Raw genomic sequence first — 13,765 nt, forward strand, 5'->3', positions numbered from 1 at the left:
TCGTCTAGCTCACTACATTCTGCTATACTAAATCAGAACAGCTCTCAAATGTTACGTTCGATCTTCTAGATATAATACTTGGTGATTGATGGATTGACTGACTTGATATACCAATCACTTTCCAAGTTTCTCAGCTTGTGCTCCACCATTGGACTATAGATTTTCCATGTAGATCTGCTACACAAGGAGGTACAATTGCGCTTAGCAGCATGGCTGGCCCTGCAAATGGCATCTTCCTTGCTCTTTTAATGTGTCATTTTTAAAAACATCCATATTACCAAAACGTCGCCATTGTGCTTTTGATACAAAACCAGAGGGACTGAAACTAGATTGTACATTCTCAGATTACCAAGCAGTATGTTGAAAAGTATGTTGAAAATGCTATCAAACACTTTTTAAAAATGATCTGTTTTCCCACAATTTAATTTAACATATATGCCTGCTGGCTTTGCATATATTTAAAAATGAACTAAATTGGCTTCTTGCAAATATACGCTAACTCAACATCGGTCCAATTTCCTCCTCCCTTCAGATTGGCCCATTTTCATTTTCAACATAAAAACAATTGGAAGAGAAGACTTGAAAGACCAAATTAGAGACAGATCATCATGGAGCAAATCTATGTTGCTAAAGGTCAACACTGACTTGATAGCACATAATCAGTTATCACTCGATCAATCAATATAACATAAAAATATAATTAGCCACAATGAAGTACTTGCAAATATTTTAAATTGAGAGTCCTATTTAGCTATACAGATACATCTATATTTATCTATTTATCTATACTGATAAATCTTACCTACATTAACTGCCTGATAGCAAATAGTTGCCACAATGGCTTATATCACCATGAACAAAGCCAAGTAGTTCTGTGTAGGTACAGTCAAAAAGTTAAAGGCTGCACATATGGCAATCTGTTTTAAACCAGTAGAGAAAGAGTCATTTTAATATATACTGTAATTGGGCAGTAAATACAATTCACCCTTTAAATGCAGCAGAATAAAAAGATATTTGCTTTACTCCAAAGGAAGATTGCAATAGAAATCAGGGAGATCTCTGAAAGAAATCTTTTTCTATAATGGAGAGGATAAGCAGAGGTACCTCCAACAAGACAACTCACCTCTTTTACAGTTAATCACATTTGAGCAGTTAACTTGATTGCGTGTGTTAAATTTTCATTGCTAACCATATCAAAAGAGCAAGAATACTAAAAACAGGAGTGGAACCTCATATAAATCAAGCTTCTCAATGGGATGATCAGTTTTCTGTAAGGAGGAAAGGCAGGGCAGGGCAGGGCAAGGCAGGGCAAGGCAAGGCAAGGCAAGGCAAGGCAAGGCAAGGCAGGCATGAAGGAAGGAAGAAAGGAAGGAAAGAAGGAAGGAAGGAAGGAAGGAAGGAAGGAAGGAAGGAAGGAAGGAAGGAAATGGAAGGAAGAAGGAAGGAAGGAAGGAAGGAAGGAAGGAAGGAAGGAAGAAAGAAAGTTTTGAAAATATATTGTTGGAAAAGGAATCCCTCTCTCTCAAACAACAAGAAAGATCTATGACCAAAACAGCTCCTTGGTGCATGACTGTAGGTTTTATAATATATGTCACCCTATAGCTATGGGGATGCCAGTATGTACACATATATAAACATACACATAAACTGTACATATAAACTGAACACACAAAAAAGGTTTTTGTTCATTTTAGTCATTTATTCAAACCAGATTTTAGATGTTATTTATTTTCATGAGTTTTAGACAAGATCTTTTTAGCACATTACAGAATCCCGGAGGGGCTTCCTGTATTAAAGACAAAGTCCAGTACTGTAAATGCTAAGTATAGTAAAGGAGTGTTTTGAGAAATATTGCCAAACATATTTGAATATGCAGCAATCAGGCCAAGAAATCTTTATGTTGGAAGCTAAGAGCAAAACTGGCAGTTTGGTTTCTTATCTGGCTCATTTGTTTTCAAGTCTGTGCTACCTTGTGACAACATGACCTAGGCTGGCTTTACATCACAAAAATTCAAAACCCAAATTCTGTATACTTTTTGCATATATTCCATCCCATTAGTGTCACGACATTTAGAAATCATACGTTTCTAACAAAACTATGTAGTCTTTCAGTTTAAATTCTGCAAATGCCTATCTAGTGGTTTCATCCAACAGCTCCAAATAAGTACATTAAAAACAATGTAGCTGGAGGGGAGGATTCTGGATTTTTGTTTTGTTTTCAAAGTAGTTCCAGTTCATTTTATTCCAAGAGAACAGCTTCCCAAAAGCATTTTGCAGTGTAAGTGAATACAGATCACTAAGGGAACATTAACCATTTTAGATGAGGTGTTAGAAGCCAACAAAGTTTTAGACCTACAACATTCTTATTTCCTAAATCTGCTAAAGGTTTTTCAAAGAAAAGAAAAAATACAAAATACATTTGAAAGTATCTTAAACTAGCTTATTGGTACTCCGTTTTTAAAAACTGCAACCATTGATGTGCTGAATTCTAATGGTCTGCAAAAAGTGCACTAAAACTTCATTTAGGGCTTGATCTTACAAAGTAATTTCTTTCCAGAATATGAAGAATATATCAGGCAATAACCATGGAATACACAGACTCATTGTGTGGTCCTTAATGGAACTACATCTATGCTTAGGGAAATAAGGAAGAAAGTTTGTGGAGGGATTCATCAAAGGGCCCAGTGCTCTTGAACATCTTCATAAATGATCTAGATGTTAGGATTGAAGGGGCGCGCATCAAGTTTTCAAATGACACACATAGGGGGAACTGCTTATGCTGTGGAAGATAAACTCAAGATTCAGAAGGACTTGAGCATTGGGCCCTAACCAACAAGATGTAGTTCAGTGATCAGAAAAGTAAGGTACAGGATAGATGGTACCTGGTTCAACAATAGTGCCTATGAGAGGATCTACAGTAGGTGTCCTGGTAGATCACTGCTTAAACATGAGTCAGCAGTGTGCTGCATCTGCCAAAATTGTGAAGGATGGGAAGTTTCCCCCCACCTTCAATTGAAGTGCGGATCGCCAGCCCTTCCAAGAAGCATATCTCTTGATAAGAAATAAACAAAAACCCGAGAACATGTTCTAATGAAAACAAATTTTAATATGAAAATAAAATAAAACAAATCCATCTAATTGTTACATTCTGGCAAGAGCAATCGTTCGCCCACCTCCTCCGGTAGGCAAACGAAGATTAGAAGGAAAGTACAAGAATGTGTGATGTATTATGAAACGTGTTAAGAAGCATGCGCAGTAAATCATTGTCAGATAAGAAAAATATTTCTGCAGTATATCTCAGAATAGAGGCTCAATTGACAAACAAATTAACATAGTGACAAAAATAGCCAATGTAGCCTTGGGATGCATAAAGAGAGAGACATGATGCAACATTTGAAATACTTTGTCCAGTCCTGGTCACCACAATACAATAAAAACGCTGAGGCCCTAGAAACAGTGCAGAGAAGAAGAACAAAGTTGACAAGAGTTCTGGAGGCTACATCCTATGAAAAACAGGTAATTAGCGGAGAGTTTTTCAATACTTGAAAGGCTACCACAGGAAAGTGGGCATCCGTTTATTCTCCACAGCACCTGAGGATAGGAGAAGAAGCAATGGGTTGAAAGTCTTCAGAGTGAGATCTAACCTGGAAATAAGGAGGGATTTAATGTCATGGAGAACTATTAAGCAATGGAACAGCATGACTCCCAGATTTTTGGATGTGTCATCATTGGAAGTTTTCAATAAAAAATTGGACAGCCATTTGTCCAAGGTGGTCTGAGGATCCTGACTTGGGCATGGAGTTGGACTAGAAGACTTCAAAGGTCCCTTCCAACCCTATGCTTCAATGATTCTGTAAAGCTTTTTCTTCCTCCAAACAAATACATGTTATATTGCAGCCTCACATTTAAGAGGAACAGGTTGATATGGTTTAGCTGCTCAAAATCTGGTTTAAGATCTAGATTGTTTTATACCAGTTGGTTTGAAAGTTAAGGGGAGACTTTTAGATGCATTCTTTTACAATTCTTTACATTTCTTCATTTTCACCCAGTTTTATTTGCACAGTTTTATAGTAATCCTATAAGGGAGGAATCCTAAAAGAAGGACTCACTGGAGAAGAGCCTAATGTTGGGAATGACTGAAGGCAAAAGGAAAAGGGGACGACAGAGAATGAGGTGGCTGGATGGAGTCACCAAAGCCGTAGGTGTGAGCTTGAATGGATTCCAGGGGATGGTAGAGGACAGGAAGGCCTGGAGGAACATTGCCCATGGGGTTGTGATGGGTGGGACACAACTTTGCAACTGACAACAACATAGTGATCTTGGTTTTTCTTCTGAAATTGTGACAGCAAATTGCTACTGCTCTGGTCAGCAGCATTAGCCATTCTTTATTTACCTTCCCTAGGTTTGAAGTAATAAGATATCATTCATTCTTTTAAAAGCAGTTAGCAAAGCTGAAATTATTGATCTCACTTATCTCTTGTGCCAATTAACTTGAAAATCTGCAGAGAAGGCTTAAATGCTCTTCATTTTTTTAATGCTGTCTATGTTTCCATTATCCTAAAAATTACCTACAAGTTTCACATCTATTCCTTGCTATATAACTGTGCTGCTTGTAGCCCCCTTTCTTACACACATTCAATTATATAGTTCTCTTTCTGAAAATGCCTTTATAACCTAACCTAATTCTCTTTATCGAGTATCAGATTCTAAGATGATTGGATATGCATTCCAATTTGTGCACAAGTGTGAAATCATCACAAGGATTATATACCTTATTGCTGTAAGACAAATAAATACAATCACCTGAAAAAGAAAATCACATATTTTTAAAAAATGATTGAATATGATTTTGTAGTAATTCTTCGCACATAATCATCTAATATTGATCCAATGTTTTTAATTAATTCATCTTTTTATTCTGTTTAAAAAATAATATTTCTGTTTTATCAATACCCACGGAATTCTACTATCCATTTGATTTTCATATAATAACTGCTCTTGTTGGTCATTAGAAAGTGCCATCAGACAAATAAGAAATCAATGCTTAATCATTGCAACATTTAAAGGTCTGTTAAACTTTCATGTTATTCTCTTTAGAGGAGCGGTGGTGGTGAAGTGGTTAGAATGCAGTACTGCAGCTACTTACTTCCACTGACTGCAGTTGGGCAGTTTGAGTCTCACCAGGCTCAAAGTTGACTCAGCCTTCCATCCTTTCGAGGTGGGTAAAATGAGGACCCAGATGGTTGGGGGCAATATTCTGACTCTGTAAAGTGCTTAAAGAGGGCTTTAAAGCATTGTGAAGCAGTATATAAGTCTAAATGCTATTGCTTTAAATAAGTAGGCCACAATAGAGCTACATAGGAATTGCCCAAACCTTGGGTGTGAGCTCTCCAAAGTTGTTACAAATCATAATTTTTAATCTGACAGAACAAGATAGAGAGTAAATTATAGTTAATTGGAACTAAAAGTAATCATAAATTAAATTAAGCATGATTTTTGCCCTTCTGTAATGGAATGTGACAACAACTTTGGAAGATGGGGAGAAGAGATGCCTCTAAGAAACTATCAAACAAAAGGGGGAGGAGCCAACCATTGAGTAACAGGCAGAGGAAGAAACTTAGAAAAATTCCGCCCTAATTTATCAGGTAGTAAAAAGACACAGTTTGTACTTTCAGACTTATAAGATTCTGTTAAAGTAGCCTTACAATAAAGTGGAATTAGTTCATCTTGTTGTGTTTCCTGTTTGATGTACTTGGGAGATTGATGCTTGGCTGACTATTTTTATATATAGTTCTCCACACACGAAAAAAAGTCAATATGAGGTTGAAAAGAAAAGGTTTTAGAACTGTTTTTCAAAAATAGTTCAATAATTTGTAACATTTGCTGTATTGGTAAATTATTGTTAAATAAATGAATTAACTTACTATTATTGCCCCTGAAGTACTACTGAGTCTGCCGAACTAACTCAGAAAAAACCCTTTTGTTCGATTACCAATAGTTATTTTAATCATTTTTAAAATAAATACAGTACACTATTCAGCAGTTATGAGGCATTTCATTAAAATAAAATATCGCTGTGCTTCGGTGATACATCTGCACAAGATGTATTTTGGGAGCCAATCAGGTAACGTGAGGCTTTTCCGGGGTTCTGGAGCTCTACTTATAAACCATCTGGTCTGTTTTTATAGCACAGAAACTGCCGTTTTAATTGCATACAGAAAAATAACTTTGGAATATTCTGATTTCACAAAAGGTATCTGTTCCACTTTGAGCATTTGTCATAAATTTATTTTATTTTATTTTATCTACTCCCTTAAGGCTGCAAGCAATACACATACACAGGAAAAGAGGTTTGGATTCCACACTCATCAGAACGACACAGATTTATTATGAGGCAACTTTATTTTTAATTTAGATGGCTCAATTTCATGTAGCAATTTCATTTTTCACAAAATCCTAAATTCTGATTAAAAGTTCCCAGAAGAGGAGATAAGTTCTTTTAAAAAAAAATAGAGAGAGAAGGGGACTTTTGCAAACAGGGATCAAATGTTAACCAGGTCCCAATGAAAAATCACCCATTAGTTTATCATTCCAAAAGTAGTTCTTAGAAGTCATGTATTACAAGGGTTTGAGGAACTGTGGCTTACTGGTTGCAAAAACAGTGAAATCTTACAATTTTTATTCAATAGTGCCATCTAGTGAACCTATATAATTGCAGTTTTACCAAGACTATCAGCTGCTCTAGGCATGATTATTTACACTTAGATCAATTTAACCTTTGCCTCCGAGGAAGTAAAAAAGGCTCACTGGACATCCACTGAGTAAGAAAAGATGGATTTTAATTGATTTAAAACCATAATCCAAGCTACTGGGAGGACCCTAAAAGGCAAATCCGTGTCTTGAAATACAACCCAAGTCATACCATCTGTTTATATATGTCTATGTGAATGTATTAAATGTTTCATGATGAATTTATTTTTTCACCAACCAGTTATTTCCTGATCCAAATCTTCAAGAGGCTGTTGCTGCTCCTCTTATAATTAAGACAGAAAAAATAAACAGAAAAGGAAAAAAGATATTTGGGGAAGGAGAAGGAAAAACAGTCACATAGCTACTAAACCTAGAATGGTAAATGGTAATGACACACCTTTAGGCTACGTTCCTAATCCTAAACACATATATAGAGCAAATTATTGTGGGGCTGGGGAGAAATAATGTTGGCATATCTTCTTGCACATTCCAACATTACCACTTCGTGCTGGCCAAGGCCAAAAATGTGAATGTGAAAATCCTGATATTACTAAATTGCACCCACCTGTCTCAAGTTAGCAATATGGGATAAATTAACTATGCCTGATCCATGGCTGGTATGGTTTACTGGCCTATTAACTACAGTAATAGAATGACTTTGGATCCAGTGGATTCAAAATAAACAGCTCTCTTCCTAGAACATCCCATTTATTGATTCTTCATCAATATATTCCTCCCTGGCAGCAATTGGTGTACCTCTATAATGAAAGCCCCATTTCTAGAAGTGTTATTCTTTACAGGTCAAAAAACAGTGCAAATAATTAATATCCTAATTGTCTCTCCACCACCATACTAGTAAATAATTCCCATTATGTATATTTATTTCTAAATAAGTGTATCTCTATTGGTAGTTTAAATCTTTTTCTTTTACTTAATTTCCAGCTTTTCTATTGCTACCAAGATGGCCAGTACTCTGAATGTAATAATATACAGTATAAAGCCAATAAAAAGCATTATTAATCCTACTAAAAAGCTTAAGTTAGAAATAGCAATAGCACTTAGACTTATATATCACTTCTTAGTGCTTTATAGCACTCTTTAAACAGTTTACAGAGTCAGCATATTGCCCCCAACAATCTGGGTCCTCATTTTACCAACCTTGGAAGGATGGAAGGCTGAGTCAACCTTGACCCAGTGAGGATCAAACTCCAGCCTGTGGGCAGATTTAGCATGCAATACTGCATTCTAACCATTGAGCCACCATGGAACATAACAATGTAATAGAAAATGTTTGCAAAATGTATTTTCATATTTTGAAGCTATTTTCCCATTTATCTAGGATTAAACATGCAAAACCCAAAGCCTCAGATGTGATGTCTTCCAGAATATTCCCACTAAGATGCAAGCAAATGTCAGCATAAGTCTATGCAGATACTACTCACCTGATCTAAATATTTCCCCATTGCATTTTACAATTGAGATTATATACTGTAAGACTAAGCTTCAACTGGGTAGGTTGTATTTCTGTATTAGTGCTGAATCTCAAGAAGAAAATCAGCAGGAGGTAAATTAAAAACAGCAACAATATGATACTGAATCATCATATTGCATGTGTTTGGCAATTATATAGCTTCTTAAGGTTTTACTTTTAAAAAAAAAAAATCCAAGAACCTGAAGTACTTGGATATAATACAATCAGTACTATATTATCCATATAGGATTATAAATTTGTCTACTTAAATGTTAACAGAACAGTATTTTAAAGAATTAGAGATTTTTATTAATTCAGGAAAAGCGGGGAAGACATTTATACACACATGCATAAATAATGAATGTTTTTAGATAACTACCTCTATTCTATTCACTTAACTATTCACTAAGGCTGCATTACTATTAGTCTTCTCATTGTTCCTATCACCCATCTCCTCCCACTTATGACTGCAAGACTAACTTTGTTGCTTGCATCCTTACGATTTATATTAATATTGATTCCTGAGTCCTTGTTTGTACCCCATGACTATCATTAAGTGTTGTACCTTATGAATCTTGATGAATGAATCTTGTCTTTTTTATGCACACTGAGAGACTATGTACCAAAGACAAATTCCTTGTGTGTCCAATCACAGTTGGCCATCAAAGAATTCTATTCTATTCTATTCTGTTTTCCATTTCTTACATCTACAAACAACAACTGAAAACTCACCTATTCAGACAATACAATATTGCAAAATATAAAATGGCAACCAAACTACCAGAATATAACCCCCACTAAACTAGCCACTAATGCCTTGGAGAACAGCCAGATCTTAATGGATGTTCCTGAAAGCAACAAAATACAAGAGTTATATGAGGGGGAATGAAGGTAATCATTCCATAGAACAAGTGCAACCATTGAAAAGGTAGGCTTCCTAGCTCCCATAAGATGACAACGTTTGAAAGAAGGAACCTGGAACAGGCTCCCCCTCTGGGAGAATATCAGGTAAAGAGATGTTCTTGGTAAAAGACAGTAACCCAGTCTATGACATGGAAGGCTTCAGAGATCATAACCAGCACCTTGAATCATATTTGGCGGCCTTTTGAGAGCCAGTCAATGGTGGGATTCAGCCAGTTCGCACCTATTCAGGAGAACTGGTTGTTAACTTTCTAAGCAGTTCGGAGAACTGGTAGTTGGAAGAAATCTCATTTTGTTTTGTTTTTTTCCCCACTTTACAGGGCTAATCCGGTAAGGAAGCAGGAAGGAAACATTCAGGTGTTGTTTCTAGCCTAATCTTTATTGCCCTGCTTAAAGAAACTGCCTCTCTGGTTAACTCTTTTTTTTATTAAAAATTTTAATAAATTTTACAATTATTCACCCCCCTTACCCTTCCCTCTTCCCACCCGACCTCCCCCCGACCTCCCAGAGCAAAATACAGGGTATAAACATTTAACAACCATACGCTAACATAAGCTAACTAATTTTAACATGTTACTATTCTTGTGCTTTAACTCCCCCTTTATTAAGCTAACTTTGAATAAATTGTAACATTCCTTATGCCTTCATTCATAAGCTAACTGAATTTTTTTAGTCCGGTATTTGTTTTGAATATAGTCAATCCATCTTCTCCAGTCCAGCTTGTACTTCTCATCTGAGTGGTCCTTCAGATACACTGAAATTTTGGGCATCTCTGCTACATTTACTACTTTATACAACCTTTTTATGTGCATTTGACCCTGGTCCCTGATTTGTTTTATCAAGTTATCCTCATTTTGGATAATACCGGATTTCTGGTTCTCTCTGGTTAACTCTTATTACATTGTAACAGCTAAGGTGAAGTACCTATCGATGTGAGTGATGTTGAGTTGGCCACATCCACCCAGTCACATGACCACCAAGCCACACCTAATTAGCTGGTCATTAGGGCAGAGAACCGGTTGTTAACTTATTTGAATCCCACCACTGGAACTAAACCCATAGCTATCCATGCCACTGTATTTTGAATCAAGTAAAGCTTCCAGGTGGTTTTCAGCCCCGTGTAGATTGCATTGCAACAATCCAATCAGGATGATACCACGGTGTGATTGACCATATGCCGGGCCCCTCAATCCATGAATGGGTACAACTGGCATAACATAACATTTCCATTCCCTGTACTAGCCCAAAGTCAACAGATGACTTTGCGTAGAAAGGTTTCCTTCAGTGGTGGTATTCAGCCGGATCAGGCCGGTTCAGACCAGTTCAGGTGAACCGATAGTGGCGACCTGCAGGTGGGCCTGCCCACCTGCCCTGGCTATGCCCTATGCTGTCCCATTTAGCCACATTTTCTAAGCTGAACGCATGCATGCAAGCCACACACGCTCTCACATTTTCGGCATGCGACGATCCGGTGGCAAGATTACGTGAAACCTACCTCTGGTTTCCTTTCTATGTAAAAATATAAATATTTCCTTGCATATAACTTCAATTTAAACTAGTAAAGGAGGCCTGGCTCTGCTAGGGGTATGTTGTTTGTGTTCCAGAATAATGTACTGCAGATTTTTCATTAGGAAAGACTCCACCAATTTTTCGTTGTTTTTGCTCACAATGAATTTAGCACAGCCATGGCTTTCTGCTGTTTTTATTACTTGGAAAGTGCCATTTTGAGGAAGCTAGAATGAAACTGGCAAGAAAACTGTCCGCTTCCCATTCCACTCAGTAACAGAAAGCAACCCTACATCCAAAAATAGTATGGCCACCAGGGCAATGGATCAAAGATGGAACAAGAATGAAGCAAAAGTGAAGGCTTCTCCACCCAAACAGCAGTGAGCTGTGCAGTTTTGACAGGAGTTGCTAGTCTTACAGAAATAATCCAAGTGATAAATCATTTAGGTGACCAGATAGGTGAGCAGAGCACCTCCGTACCAGTGAGCTGTCACTTAGACAACATTAAAGATGTTTTCAGCCAACTGTCCATATATGTCAAAGCCCATCCAGGACAGTGATAATCTTATTTTGTCAGATAAAGCTGGGTGAGAAATAGCCCAACTTCTGTCCTTAAACTGGCCTGCAATAAATCTATAAGCACAGAACAATTTGCCAGCCTTGTTAGAACCCAATTGGGCTAGCAGAAACTTTGTTGGCATAGTTAATGAAGTCATATATGCTCTCCTAAGAAATGAACATGTCAGGCCTCCTAAGACATGTCATCATACTGTATATTTCGGAGTATAAGACACACCATTTCCCCCCAAAATAGAGGGTGTAAAACTGGGTGTGTCTTATACACTGAATACAGCATTTTTGGCCTCCTAAAACCTCGCCCCCTTTCAAAAATGGACGTGCATAAGCTTTGGGAGGCCTGCAAAGTGTTCTTGGGGGCTGGGGAGGGCAAAAACAAGCAGAAAAATGGGGCATTTTTAACCCATTTTTGCTCCCCACCCAGGAGCACTCTACAAGCCTCCCAAAGCATATGCATGCCCCCCCTTTTTTTTTTGCAAAAAACAGGGCCGTTTTTTCACAAAAAAACGAGGCATACAGAGGGTTTGGGAGGCCTGCAGAGTCCAAAAACGTTTTTAAAAAATTTACGTCTTCAAAATCTTAGTGCGTCTTATACTCCGGTGCATCATATAGTCTGAAAAATATGGTAATTATCATCACTGAATCTAGATTTCGAAGGCAGGGAATGGTGGTCTAAGAATGCTATGCCCCCAGGGACAGTGTGAATGATGTGATGAGTTTTATCTTCTGCTGGGGAAGAATTGGACCCCACTTGCCTTCATTATTTAAGTTAAAACACTGTGATAAGCATCCCACACAGCCAGTAGATCCATGCAGCCCTCATCTCCTTTTGCACTCACTTGCAGCATAATTTCCTGGCACCTTTTGACATGGGTTTAAATAAAATAGGTTAAACCTTTAATTAGTTTTAATTTCCTATAATTAAAAAAGATGAATAGAAGAAAGCTACATTGGGGGAGTTAATGCTAATAACTTGTCTTTCTGCAGCTGGGCAGAAAATTAAGACAGTCTAAATATGAAGACTATTGGGCATCATTTTCCACATCAGTCCCACCTCCATCCCCCTTTTGTTATAAAGGCACAGTACATTTTCAGTTATTTAATTTACTTACTTGTAAGTAAGTTACCATAAAGAGTCAAGAGAAAGGCACTTGTAACATGCTGTGCTTCAGGTAGCAAAAAAAGCTTGCCCTGCCTTTGGGCCTAATATTTTGGCTGTGGTAGTGCTTGAAGCAGCAAAAATGCCTTCAGCCAGCCTTAAATATAATTGCTGTTTTCAGGAATATAATTGGAGTGAACCTATGTTTTCCTGTCTGGGGTCTGTGCCAAGATTATGAAAGCTTCCTCCTCCACACCTACGAATTCGGTCCAAAATATTGTATTTTAATTTATACACAGAATTTTAATAAAATACAATCGCCTTTTTGATAGGATGGTATTCATAGCATGCATGAACACATATATACACAAAGAGAGAAATGTTACATACCCACATATTGAGTTCATGCAGTTATATTTATACCATATCTGCATATATTCAAGCACAATTCACAGTTTGTGAGCTTTTCTAAAAGAAGTCAAAATGAATCTAATAAAGATGCTGGTGTTGGAGTGGTTGCTAATCTGTATAACTAACTTCTCAAAGGGATGGAGAAAGAAATGCTTGGGGTTGATAAAAGGTTTCCTTAGTAAATTATAACTGGCTCCAATGAAAGGCATTTACAATAAACACAAATGTCTGCAAAGCATCTGTTTCACAGAAGAAATGTTACTCTGTGAATAAGTTCTAAAAACTTTGCCATAAATAATTCATGTCAGCAGTTCAAGTTCTATTATCAGTCCCCATCCTTCAGTTGGTTATTTGCAGACAGAGAAGCAAAGTTTTTTTTCTGATTTAAGTTGTCCAGCATTTGAAACGGTTACTTGTATAATTATACACTTACATATATCACCACCCTATTTTTCAGTTTAACAAAACAACTTTGATAGAAGCCTGGTTTAAAAACTGCACATAATGATGACATCATATTCTGCTTTTAGGGAAAACGCATTAAATGTATACTCGGTTTGTGAGAGTATATGTATACATAAAACACTTAGTGGAACTTTGCACTTTATTAGAGATGTATCAACTAAAGGCAAGATTTTAACAGCAGTAATTAAAAAAAATAAAAAAAAATCCTAAAGGTACTTAGAGTAAAGCATGTGAGGTCACTACATTTAAGAAGTAATAATAAGCGTCTGTGCTAGATATCCACATGATTAAAAAAGAATTGTATGTTTTTTTTAAAGCACGTGTGACAAAATTTGAAAGTAAAAGTCAGGAATCCTTCATTTTGAAACAGGAAAGTTAATTAAATGTATTATTATATTATTTAATATAATAACTATAAAATATAGTTATAAAATATAATTTGCTGTATACAAATATGGAAATCTAAGTTGAAGTATAGGCCCATACTGGCTCCATCATAAAGTTGAAACAGCATGATTAATACACTGCCTATGTACAAGTACGATGTTATTTATGAAGTGATTTTA

At 36.7% G+C, this 13,765-nt stretch overlaps 1 protein-coding gene across 1 annotated transcript in view; it reads right to left on the minus strand.

Annotated features, from left to right (window-relative positions):
- Positions 1–13,765, minus strand: part of ERC2 (ELKS/RAB6-interacting/CAST family member 2) — a 548,821-nt gene that overhangs the window by 429,954 nt on the left and 105,102 nt on the right. The window lies entirely within an intron of this gene.

The sequence above is a fragment of the Natrix helvetica genome (genome assembly GCF_964273705.1).
Source record: "Natrix helvetica genome assembly, chromosome: 1".
NCBI lineage: Eukaryota > Metazoa > Chordata > Lepidosauria > Squamata > Natricidae > Natrix > Natrix helvetica.